The following is an 11,341-nucleotide window of genomic DNA, read 5'->3' as shown; positions in this document are numbered from 1 at the left end:
TGATGAGCATTTACTGCACATCAAGGCCTCCAAGCCGTTTTCCGGCAGCCACTTGATGGCCATTAATGCCATCAAGGGCCTTAGCCCAGCGCTGGGGGCTATATATATGCATCTCCACTTCATTTGCAAGGTACGCATTTCATATAGCTTAGAAAACCTTACACACATACTGACTTGAGCGTCGGAGTGCCTGCAGGTACACAACCCCCCTCCGTTTCAACAGGGGTCTCAACGCTTTCAACCACCGCAAACGCCGGCGAAGTCGCATCATTCTGGTCTACACGATCAGTGGCGCCGTCTGTGGGAACAATAGTTTCCCTGTTTATTCAAACCAAAAACTAAAAAACTTCCTTCGAAACACCTTCTTCACGACCAATGGCTGGCGTTAACAACCATCAAATCCCGGAGCACGTGGCGGAAAACCATGGATCACCGATGGACTACGCGGCGTACCACCCAGGGGACGGCCAATTCGCCTCCGTAACGGAAGATGGCCAGGGAGGGCAAGACGCGCATTACGAGCCCTACAACCCAGAAGAACCGCAGATCCCTGTGGCTACCCCGCCACAGGCGACTCCGGCAGTGGCTATCCCTCCGGGCGTCCCCATGCAAGAAATGATGGCTGCGCTGGTCAATGCAATCAACCGCCAGTCGGACTTACTGCTGCAGCAGAACCAGCGATTCGAGCAGCAGAATCAAAGGCTCGAGCAACAAAGCCGTCGCATCGACGCAATTGCCGAGTCGAGGATCACGGCGCAAGCTCGCCCAGCTCGCCGTTCACCCACACCAGTGAGGAGCAGAACCTACTCCAGATCTCGCTCACCACCTCGCCACAGAAGCGAAAGGAGGTCGAGCCCAAGGAGAAACGAGGCTATATCTCGAAACTCCACCCCGCCGAGAAGACATTCCCCTAGAAGGGACAACCCTCCTCGCCGCCAAAGGAACCGATCCCCGGAAGAGAGGGACAGTCACCAAGGCCCCCTCTCCCGAAGAATCCGAGAACTCCCCCTACCGGTCGGACTCGAGAAACCACCGGTAATGGATACCTACGATGGCTCGACAGACCCGGACGAGCACATCGAAAATCTTGAAGCTCTCCTCGAGTACAGAAATGTACGAGGCTCTATTAAGTGTAAGCTCTTTCCCACAACTCTGAGGAAAGGCGCTATGGCTTGGTACAAGAGCTTGGCGCCAGGATCCATAGACTCTTGGTCGGACCTGTGCGCCCGCTTCCGGGCTCACTTCACTTCCTCGAGGCGTCACCCAAAAACTGAAGCAACCCTCGAGGCCATTATCCAAGGCGAGAACGAGCCTCTAAGGGCCTACCTCGAACGGTTCAACAAAGCAGCCGTAGAAGTGAAGGTCGAGGAGGGCATGAAGCTGTATCTCCTCGACAGGGGACTACATCCGGACAGCGACTTTGCTAAGGCTGTCGGTATCGAAGAGCCAAAAACGCTGGATGCATTCTTCGAAAAGGCGAAGAATTACATTGCCTACGAGGAAAAACAAAGGGCCAAAGATCTAAGAAGGCCTAAAGGTCAAGAAAAAATCAGGAACCACGAGAAAGATGAAGCTGGAACCTCGCGAAGAGGTAACAAAAAGCAAAGGGAGGAAAGGATCAAAGATTCCAAACCTCCTCGGGGAAAATTCACAACATATACTCCACTGAATGCGTCAAGAGATCGCATTTTTGCCGAAGTCTCCGCTGCGGACTTCAAAAAGGCTGGGATCCACTTCCCAAGACAGCAGCCCATGAAGGCAAATACTGATAGGACGAAATTTTGTCGCTATCATAAAAGCCACGGACACGTCACTGAGGACTGTGTCCACTTGAAAGATGCCATCGAGATTCTGATACAAAAGGGCTATGCCCGAAGATATGTTCAGAACGATGAACAAGCACAACAACAACAACAACAACAACAAAGGCGGGAGCCTCAAGAGGTCGCAATGGCCATTGATGTTCCCGAGCAGGAAAACAGAGGCATCGTCCCTCAGGCGCTTGCCATCTCAACACCTGAAATTCCACTCCCATCCCCGGGGTCAGACGAGGGAGCGCTCCTGAGGCATTTCAACGCCCACCTGAACGGCTCGTGGGAAAATTTCCCAAAAGCACTGGTGATAACAGGTGGAGGGTGATAACACCGAAAAATGCACTATTTTATCAATATTATTTCCCTAAGTATCTTAATATTTTTGTCTAAATTATCCTAGTATTAATAAAATAATTATTGTTTTTTTATGAAACTTACAGATATGTACCGAGACCAAAAAAAAATACAAAGAAACAAAACAAGTGGGCCAGCCCACAGTTGAGGCCAGCAGTGCCGGCCACACAACTATGGCGCCGGCCACAAAGCAAGAGAAGTGGCGCCAGCCACATGAATCAAGGCGCCAGCCATGCAATTTTGGTGCACAAATCATGGCGCCAGCCATGCATATTGTGGCGCCAGCCACACCTAAATTAAAGGAGCACATGCAAAAATATTAAACAACACATGGCGTCAGTCATGTGTTACGTGGCGCCAGTCGTGAGCGATTCTTCAGGAAAAAATATCAGTCCTCATCTTCGTTGAATCCTTATCTTCGTTGAATGAAATCAGTTACGAATCGTGGGGAGAAAGTAAAGGAACTGAAAGGAGAAAAAGGAGGACTTCAACTCCTCACTCACAGCCTATATATAAATGCATTCAGAATGAATTGAGGATCGGACACGACGACAAGTTAGAGCTTAAGAGAAAAAGAAAAAAAACACTTATTTTAAATTCTTAGAATTAAGTTTACTGCTTTACGTGTTGAGAGCTACAGCTTGTCCTTTGTTTCCTGTTCAATTCCAGTTTCGGTTCTGTAAGTTACATTAATCAATATATTTGGTTTTATTTTCCAAATTCCAGTTACTGCTTACTTTAATTATTTTAATTCCTGTCTTGTTTTATTTGCTACTGTTATTGCATGTTCTTTAATTTTCCAGCACCAATAAATTGCAGTATCTATATCTATGTTTTCTTTTTTCCGTAACTACTATTGTTATATCATGCCTTTATTTGTAATTATGTCCAACTAATTTAATATAACTGGTATGTGAAATAGGTGTCTGATATGAGTTCGGTAATTAAACTGTGAACTAAATTTTCAAGTCTAGTTTTCTGTTTCAGTTTTTAAATAAACAATAGATTATAATTTTGCACGATCAGTGAAAATTAATTAAAGTATGAATTAACAGAACGATTGTTTGAAATTTATACTAGATAGTAAAAACTGAACATTAACTTTAATATCGCGACAGCTCTTTAAGGTTAATTAAATTATATTAGTTTTCAAAAAGTATTTTATGAATTAATGATTGAGCGATAGCAAAACATCTTATTTATATAATATAATATAGTCCAATAGTGTGATGACATGAGTTCTATATTTTTAAACTAATATCGTTTTATGAAAACTAGACCCTTTTAGTAAAATTTAATTGATTTCCAAACAATATTTTTATAAGTAAATGTTATAGCGAAAGTGATACATTTATTCTATCATTATATAATATAACTCAATAGCGCGAAAGTGTGAGACGAGTATTTTTAAATCAATTTTAAAAAGACTAAACTTTTCAAAACATAGTGTTTATTACCGAACCCATTGAAGTACCTAAAGTAACATTCCAGTTAGTTAAAATCCAACTTATTTAAAACCAATTCTTACTAGTCACTGTTATTTAACTTAATTATTTTATTTCTAGGTAATTATTTTACAAACCCCTTTTTAATTATTATTAGCCTTAACCTTACATTATATTGAAAACATAAGCGAAATATTAACTAATAGTCCCTGTGGGATCGATAATCTTTTATAACTACACGATAAGTCTGTGCACTTGCAGAAATATCGCAACAAGTTTTTGGCGCCGTTGCCGGGGACTAATTTAGTCAATTTTCGCTAATTAGTTTTTAATTTGTGACGATTAAGGCAACCCTTTTTCTTATATTGTATGCCCAATACTCGTAACTCCGAGGAACCATTACAACAACCTATACCCGAAATAGAACGTTTTATTCATTTTAAACGTCGAATCCGCGAACTTCAAAACCTCATACCCATGGCTAACAACGCACGTCCTCTTAGGGACTACGCCGTTCCTTCCGAAGAAGAACCGCATTCGAGCATCGCGCCCCCTAACATCGAAGCAAGAAACTTCGAGTTGAAACCCGCTTTGTTGCAAATCGTGCAACAAAACCAGTTCTCTGGTTCCCCTACGGAGGATCCTAACCTCCATTTATCAGTGTTTGTGCAGTACGCAGACACGATCAAAGCCAATGGTGTCGAACCCGAAGCAATACGACTCCGTCTTTTCCCGTTCTCTTTAAGAGACAGAGCTAGAGCTTGGCTCCAAGCTCTACCTTCGAACTCCATCACTACATGGAACGAACTGAAGAAGCAATTCTTGGCTAGATATTTCCCGCCAAGTAAGACAGCTATGCTAAGAGCCCAAATCAACGGATTTAGGCAAAAAGATGGAGAATCACTCTTCGAAGCTTGGGAAAGATACAAGGACATGATGAGACTCTGTCCACACCATGGTCTAGAACAATGGCTCATAATCCATACCTTCTATAATGGGCTGCTTTATAACACAAGACTAACCATAGATGCAGCCGCCGGCGGAGCACTGATGGATAAACCATACCAAGAAGCCACCCAGCTTATAGAAAACATGGCCCAAAACCATTATCAATGGGGAAGCGAACGCGCTGCTATAGAGAAATCCCAAACAAAAGGCGGTATGTACGAAGTAAGTGGCATAGACCATGTCAACGCCAAAGTAGAAGCCCTTACTCAAAAGTTGGAGAGTTTAACCCTGCCAACCACATCCACCGTAGCTGCAATCCAACCAAATTGCGAAGTATGTGGAGTCCCTGGTCATGTATCATCTGATTGTGCTATATTAGCCGGACTCGACCAAGTACACTATGCCGCTCTGTCCAATAACTATAATCCTGGCTATAAGAACCATCCTAACTTATCTTATAGGAACAATAATACACTCAATCCTACTCAAGCACCTCCAGGTTACCAAAAGCAAGGAGCACAACCAGCCGCACCTTATCCACCAAGGAAGTCTAACTTCGATATTATGATGGAAAAATTCTTAAACCAAAACATTCACACTAATGAGTTGGTAAAACAATTAGCAACTAAGGTAGATGCCCTAGCCACCCATAACAAAATGCTAGAAACACAGATTTCCCAGGTGGCACAACAACAAGCAACTATTGCCGCTCCAGCTGGCACATTTCCAGGACAACCTGAGCCTAATCCCAAAGGGCATGCGAATGCCATACATGCTATAATCACAAGAAGTGGAAAGGAGTTGCAAGGACCACCCGATTCTGGAGTAAAAAACTCAGAAAGCGCTAAGATAACCAACAAGGAAGCCGAGAGTAGTGAACCACCAAAAGAGCCTGAGAGAGAATCCGAAAATCCCCAATTAGGAGATAAGGAGGGGACAACTAAAAAGCTTACACCTGCTGCACCACCTGTTTACAAAACACCTATCCCTTTTCCTCAAAGATTAGCTAAGACTAAAACTGAAGGACATTTTAAGAAATTTGTAGAACTTCTGAAGCAACTAAACATAACCATACCTTTCTCGGAAGCAATAACGCAAATGCCCACATACTCAAAATTTCTTAAAGAAATTTTATCAAACAAGAGGAAATTAGACGAGGATAGTACAGTCGCACTTACCGAAGAATGTAGTGCCATATTCCAAAACAAAATGCCACCTAAACTTAAAGACCCAGGAAGTTTTTCAATTCCCTGCGTAATAGGCAACTACGTAATAGATAAGGCACTATGCGACTTAGGAGCAAGTGTTAGTCTCATGCCCCTCTCAATCAGCAAAAAGTTAAAATTGAGTGATCTAAAACCTACCAGGATGTCTCTTCAACTAGCAGACCGTTCAGTTAAATACCCTGTAGGTATCCTAGAAAATATTCCAGTAAAAATTGGCCAACTATATATCCCTACTGACTTTGTAGTAATGGACATTACGGAAGATTCATGTATTCCAATCCTTTTAGGAAGACCATTCCTAGCCACTGCAGGAGCAATAATAGACGTTAAGCGAGGAAAACTTACATTAGAAGTAGGCGAAGAGAAAATTGAATTTATTCTTTCTAAATTCATGCAAACACCAGCTGTCGAAGACACTTGCTATGCCATAGACATAAATGATGAGTGTGTTAAGGAAATAGAGAAAGAACTACCTCAAGAAATAGAAATCCTAGAACCTCCTAGAGATGAAGTACAAGCTTCACTAAAACTTAGTGTAGAAGATAACCTGAGAGAAGAACCTCCATTCGGACCTAATTCCACGCTTGAACCTAAACAACTCTCTCTGGAACTCAAACCGCTACCTAAGAACCTTAGGTATGAATATCTAGACGAAAATATGAGTCGCCCAGTCATAGTGAACGCTGACCTAGACCCGATAGAAACGGAAAAATTATTAGATGTCTTAAGAAAATATCCTTCTGCCTTAGGTTACAACATCTCAAACTTAAAGGGGATTAGTCCCTCTGTGTGCATGCACCGAATCTTATTAGAAGAAGATGCAAAGGCTTCGAGAGAACACCAAAGAAGGATAAACCCTATCTTAAGCGAAGTAGTTAAGAAAGAAGTGCTGAAACTTTTAGACGCAGGCATAATATATCAAATATCTGATAGCAAATGGGTCAGCCCTGTTCATGTAGTACCAAAGAAAGGAGGACTAACAGTAGTCAAAAACGAGAAGGGAGAATCTGTACCTAAGCGAGTGGAATCAGGATATAGAATGTGCATCGACTATAGAAAATTAAACAAAGCCACTCGGAAAGATCATTTTCCTCTACCTTTCATTGACCAAATGCTCGAGCGTCTAGCTAAACACTCCTATTTCTGCTATTTAGATGGATACTCTGGATTTTTCCAAATCCCAATACACCCCGACGACCAAGAGAAGACCACCTTCACATGTCCTGTAGGTACCTTTGCCTATAGACGTATGCCTTTTGGATTGTGTAATGCCCCTGCTACTTTCCAACGATGTATGATGGCGATATTCGCAGATTTTATAAACAATATAATGGAAGTATTCATGGATGACTTTTCTGTTTATGGGGAAAGTTTTGAGGGATGTCTCGCTAATTTAGAAATGGTATTACAAAGATGTGTTAAAGTCAACCTAGTACTAAATTGGGAAAAATGCCATTTCATGGTCCGTGAAGGATTAGTGTTAGGACATATAGTTTCTAATAGAGGAATAGAAGTGGACAAAGCTAAAATCGAAGTAATAGAAAACCTTCAACCTCCCAAAACCATTAGAGACATAAGAAGTTTTTTAGGACACGCAGGTTTCTATCGGCGATTCATAAAAGACTTCTCTAAAATAACTAAACCCTTAACCGGCCTTTTAATGAAAGACGCCGAATTCATCTTTGACGACAAATGTATGGAAGCATTCCAACTCCTCAAGCAAGCCTTGATTTCCGCACCTATAATGCAACCTCCTGATTGGAGTGAACCATTCGAGATTATGTGTGACGCCAGCGATTACGCCGTAGGAGCCGTTCTAGGACAAAGAAAGGATAAAAAGCTACACGCTATCTACTATGCAAGTAGAACTCTAGATGCGGCACAACTAAACTATGCTACCACCGAAAAAGAACTCTTAGCTGTCGTATTTGCAATCGACAAATTCCGCTCATATTTGGTGGGATCTAAAATCATCATTTACACCGATCACGCAGCAATCCGATATCTTATGAGTAAAAAAGATGCAAAACCAAGACTGCTAAGATGGATACTGCTGCTACAAGAGTTCGACCTAGAAATCAAAGATAAGAAAGGCATAGAAAATACGGTAGCAGACCACCTATCTAGACTAGATGATATTAGGAAAGAACATATCCCAATTAACGATGACTTCCCTTGTGATAGACTGATCGCTCAATTAGATTTCTCCTTCGGCGAAGAAAAAGCTGGCAAGGAAGAAATAGAAACCGCTCTAGTCCAAACTACAGCCCCCTGGTATGCTGATTATGTTAACTACATAGCTGCCGGAATAATACCTCCTGAATTATCTTATCAACAAAAGAAGAAATTCTTCCATAATGTTAAACAATTCTATTGGGACGAGCCCCTTTTATTTAAAAGAGGCGTCGACGGAATTTTTCGTCGATGCATCCCCGAAGAAGAAATGGAGAGTGTCATTACCCATTGTCATTCCTCACCTTATGGAGGGCACGCAAGCACTTCTAAAACCGCTTATAAAATTCTACAAGCCGGCCTCTATTGGCCTAACCTTTTTAAAGATGTTCACACGTTTATTGCAAAATGTGACCAATGTCAGCGTACAGGAAACATCTCAAGAAGAAACGAAATGCCACTCACAAACATCCTAGAAGTAGAAATCTTCGATGTTTGGGGAATAGATTTTATGGGACCTTTTCCATCCTCCTTGGGCAACAAATTCATACTCGTAGCTGTAGATTATGTGTCAAAATGGATAGAGGCTATAGCCTCACCTACAAATGATGCGCGAGTAGTCACTAAGTTGTTTAAGAAAATCATTTTCCCTAGGTTTGGAGTCCCCAGGTTAGTTATAAGTGATGGCGGATCTCACTTCATATCAAAACAATTAGAGAATTTATTAAAAAAATGTGGAGTGAAACACCGAGTTGCCACACCATACCATCCACAAACAAGCGGCCAGGTTGAAGTCTCTAATAGAGAAATCAAATCAATCCTTGAAAAAACTGTTTCCACTTCTAGAAAGGATTGGGCCGCAAAGCTTGATGATGCTCTATGGGCATATAGAACAGCCTACAAAACACCAATAGGGACCACCCCATTTAGACTCGTCTATGGAAAGTCATGTCACTTGCCGGTAGAATTAGAACATAAGGCCTATTGGGCAGTTAAAGCCCTTAATATGGATTACCAAGCTGCCGGAAGAAAAAGGATTTTAGAATTACATGAACTAGAGGAACTTAGACTAGATGCTTACGAGAATGCCAAGATTTACAAAGAAAGAACTAAAAAATGGCATGACGGGCATATATTGAGAAAAGAATTCAAGGAAGGGGAACTTGTACTTCTCTTCAACTCTAGGCTAAGATTATTTCCTGGAAAACTACGTTCCAGATGGTCAGGACCATTTAAAATAACTAGAGTTTTTAAAAATGGGGCCGTAGAAGTCAAGAACGGATCAAACGAGACATTCATTGTTAATGGGCAACGTTTAAAACATTACTATTTCCCTAACGATAGAGATCACTACTCAAGTTTAAAGTTAGATGATCTCCCACCTGAAACCTAGACGTCTGCCCGAATTATTGTCAAGCTACCGACATTAAATGAAGCGCTGCATGGGAGGCAACCCATGTTTATATTTTTTATTATTTTATTTCTTATACTTTAATATTTTTATATTTTTAATTTTTATACTTTAATTCACATATTTTGTTGATCAGCACTAACCTTTTTGATTGTTTTTTCTCCTGGATATAGCAGATATTGAGTTAATTTTAAATAAAAAAAAGAAAGAAAAAACGAAATGGAGGACAAAATGATAGTTAAGTTCAGAAGCGCCACACAGAAGCAGCGTTACGAAGACCTTTCCCACCGAGTGACATCATTCCATGCTTTTCCAGACAGTTACGCCTTAGTAGCTTTAGGAATTTCTGAGAGCGTGAGATTCTTGATTAACCAACTAGGTTGGGACCGCTTCACTTTTTCCAACCCACCCACCTACCGAAATCTGACTCTGGAATTCCTGAGTGCATTTAGGTATGAGCCGACACGTGGAAATCCCATACATGGAGGTCTTGTCAGTTTTAGATTGTTCGGAAAATCCTACCATCTTACCACCCGAGAAATAGCTGAATACCTAGGAGTGCCTTGTGGCCCAGATGCTTTCACCAAGATACAAGAAGATACTTTTATGGAAAGTGAGCTTCAACGCTTCTGGGGCAGCATTTCGGGTAACCCTAACTCACCCCCCGATGAAAGACTAAGCACAGCCATCCATAACCCGGCAATAAGATATTTCCACATGATTATTGCTCACACTTTCTTTGGAAAACCCCCCAACGTCACAACCGTCAGCAGGGAAGAACTGTTCATAATGTTTTGTGGATCACAAAGTCGACCACTCAATGCTGCATCCTTCCTACTTGACAGCTTAGCCAAATTCACCAAAGACCCAACTCGCCACATAGGCATTGGTGGTTTTGTCACCATCATAGCTAGAGCCTTAGACCTCTACACCCCCCTGTCACAGATTGACCTCTCTATAGGAGTAGAACCCATGGGAATTGAATATTGCTTCAACAACCACCTGATTGGAAACCTTGGCCCTGATACTTTCCAGTTATTGATCAACCTTGAGCCTGTTCATGAATTCACTCTGCCGTACAATACCAAAACTAGTGTACACGATAAAAAGAACTGGCTCTATAACTTGGAGAGACAAGATGAAACTGACCCCGAAACACCGCCATTTTACTACATTCTTAATGACCCAGAGCCACCAGAACCACCACTTTTCTTTTACACACCTGCAAACCTCCTTTATAATACTAATGACAAGCCCATGCCTGATCAGGCTCCCACGCACATTACTGATAATGTTGCCGCTGGTGGGAGCCATAATTTTGTCCCACCTGCACACACCACATATTTTCCTAACACTTTTGCAGGTAGTTCATCATCTCGCCAAAACACCATGGACGAACGCGACAGCCTCGTTTATGCCATGCATCAACAACAAACGGAGATGATGGGACAAATTAACGCAATGCAAATTCAACAAAATCAAATTCTACAAAATCAACAACAAATTCAGGGCCGTTTTGACCAATGGGATACGGTGGAGGCACAACGTCAACAACAACTTGATCGCGTCATTTATGGCATAAGCGAATTAAGGATGCAGTTTGACAACTTTCAAAGATACCAACAACCTCCACCGTGACTTGATAATAATCCCAGGTTTCACGTTCCTCTCCTTCTTTTAAGTCATAACATTGGGGACAATGTTGGATTTAAGTTTAGGGGAGGACTTTACTGTTTTTATTTTCTACTTTTCAGTCTTATTTTATTTTAGTCCAATTTCCCTTTTTGCAAATAAATTTTTTCGGGTTATTTTAAATTTTTTCCAATCTTGAGCCATAACAAAAAATTTTTAGAAACAATGCACTTTAGATGTTCCTAAGTCATTGACGTAATTAAACTAAATCCTCTTATCAGTATGTTTTCCTACTAGCTATATCATTTTAACACCATAAATTTCTTAGTTATGTAGATC

At 41.5% G+C, this 11,341-nt stretch overlaps 1 non-coding gene and 1 pseudogene across 1 annotated transcript; one reads left to right on the top strand and one right to left on the bottom strand.

The window, feature by feature from the left end:
* Positions 1-4,090: 4,090 nt before the first annotated feature.
* Positions 4,091-9,352, top strand: LOC123904068 (annotated as a pseudogene).
* Positions 4,469-4,575, bottom strand: LOC123911992. The gene has a single exon (XR_006810847.1). It is a non-coding gene; the product is annotated as a small nucleolar RNA R71 (small nucleolar RNA).
* Positions 9,353-11,341: the final 1,989 nt, after the last annotated feature.

This window comes from Trifolium pratense, linkage group LG2 (genome assembly GCF_020283565.1).
Source record: "Trifolium pratense cultivar HEN17-A07 linkage group LG2, ARS_RC_1.1, whole genome shotgun sequence".
Taxonomy (NCBI): Eukaryota; Viridiplantae; Streptophyta; class Magnoliopsida; order Fabales; family Fabaceae; genus Trifolium; species Trifolium pratense.
The sequence above is the reverse complement of the archived record's forward strand: the minus strand, read 5'-3'. Positions and strand labels throughout refer to the sequence as shown.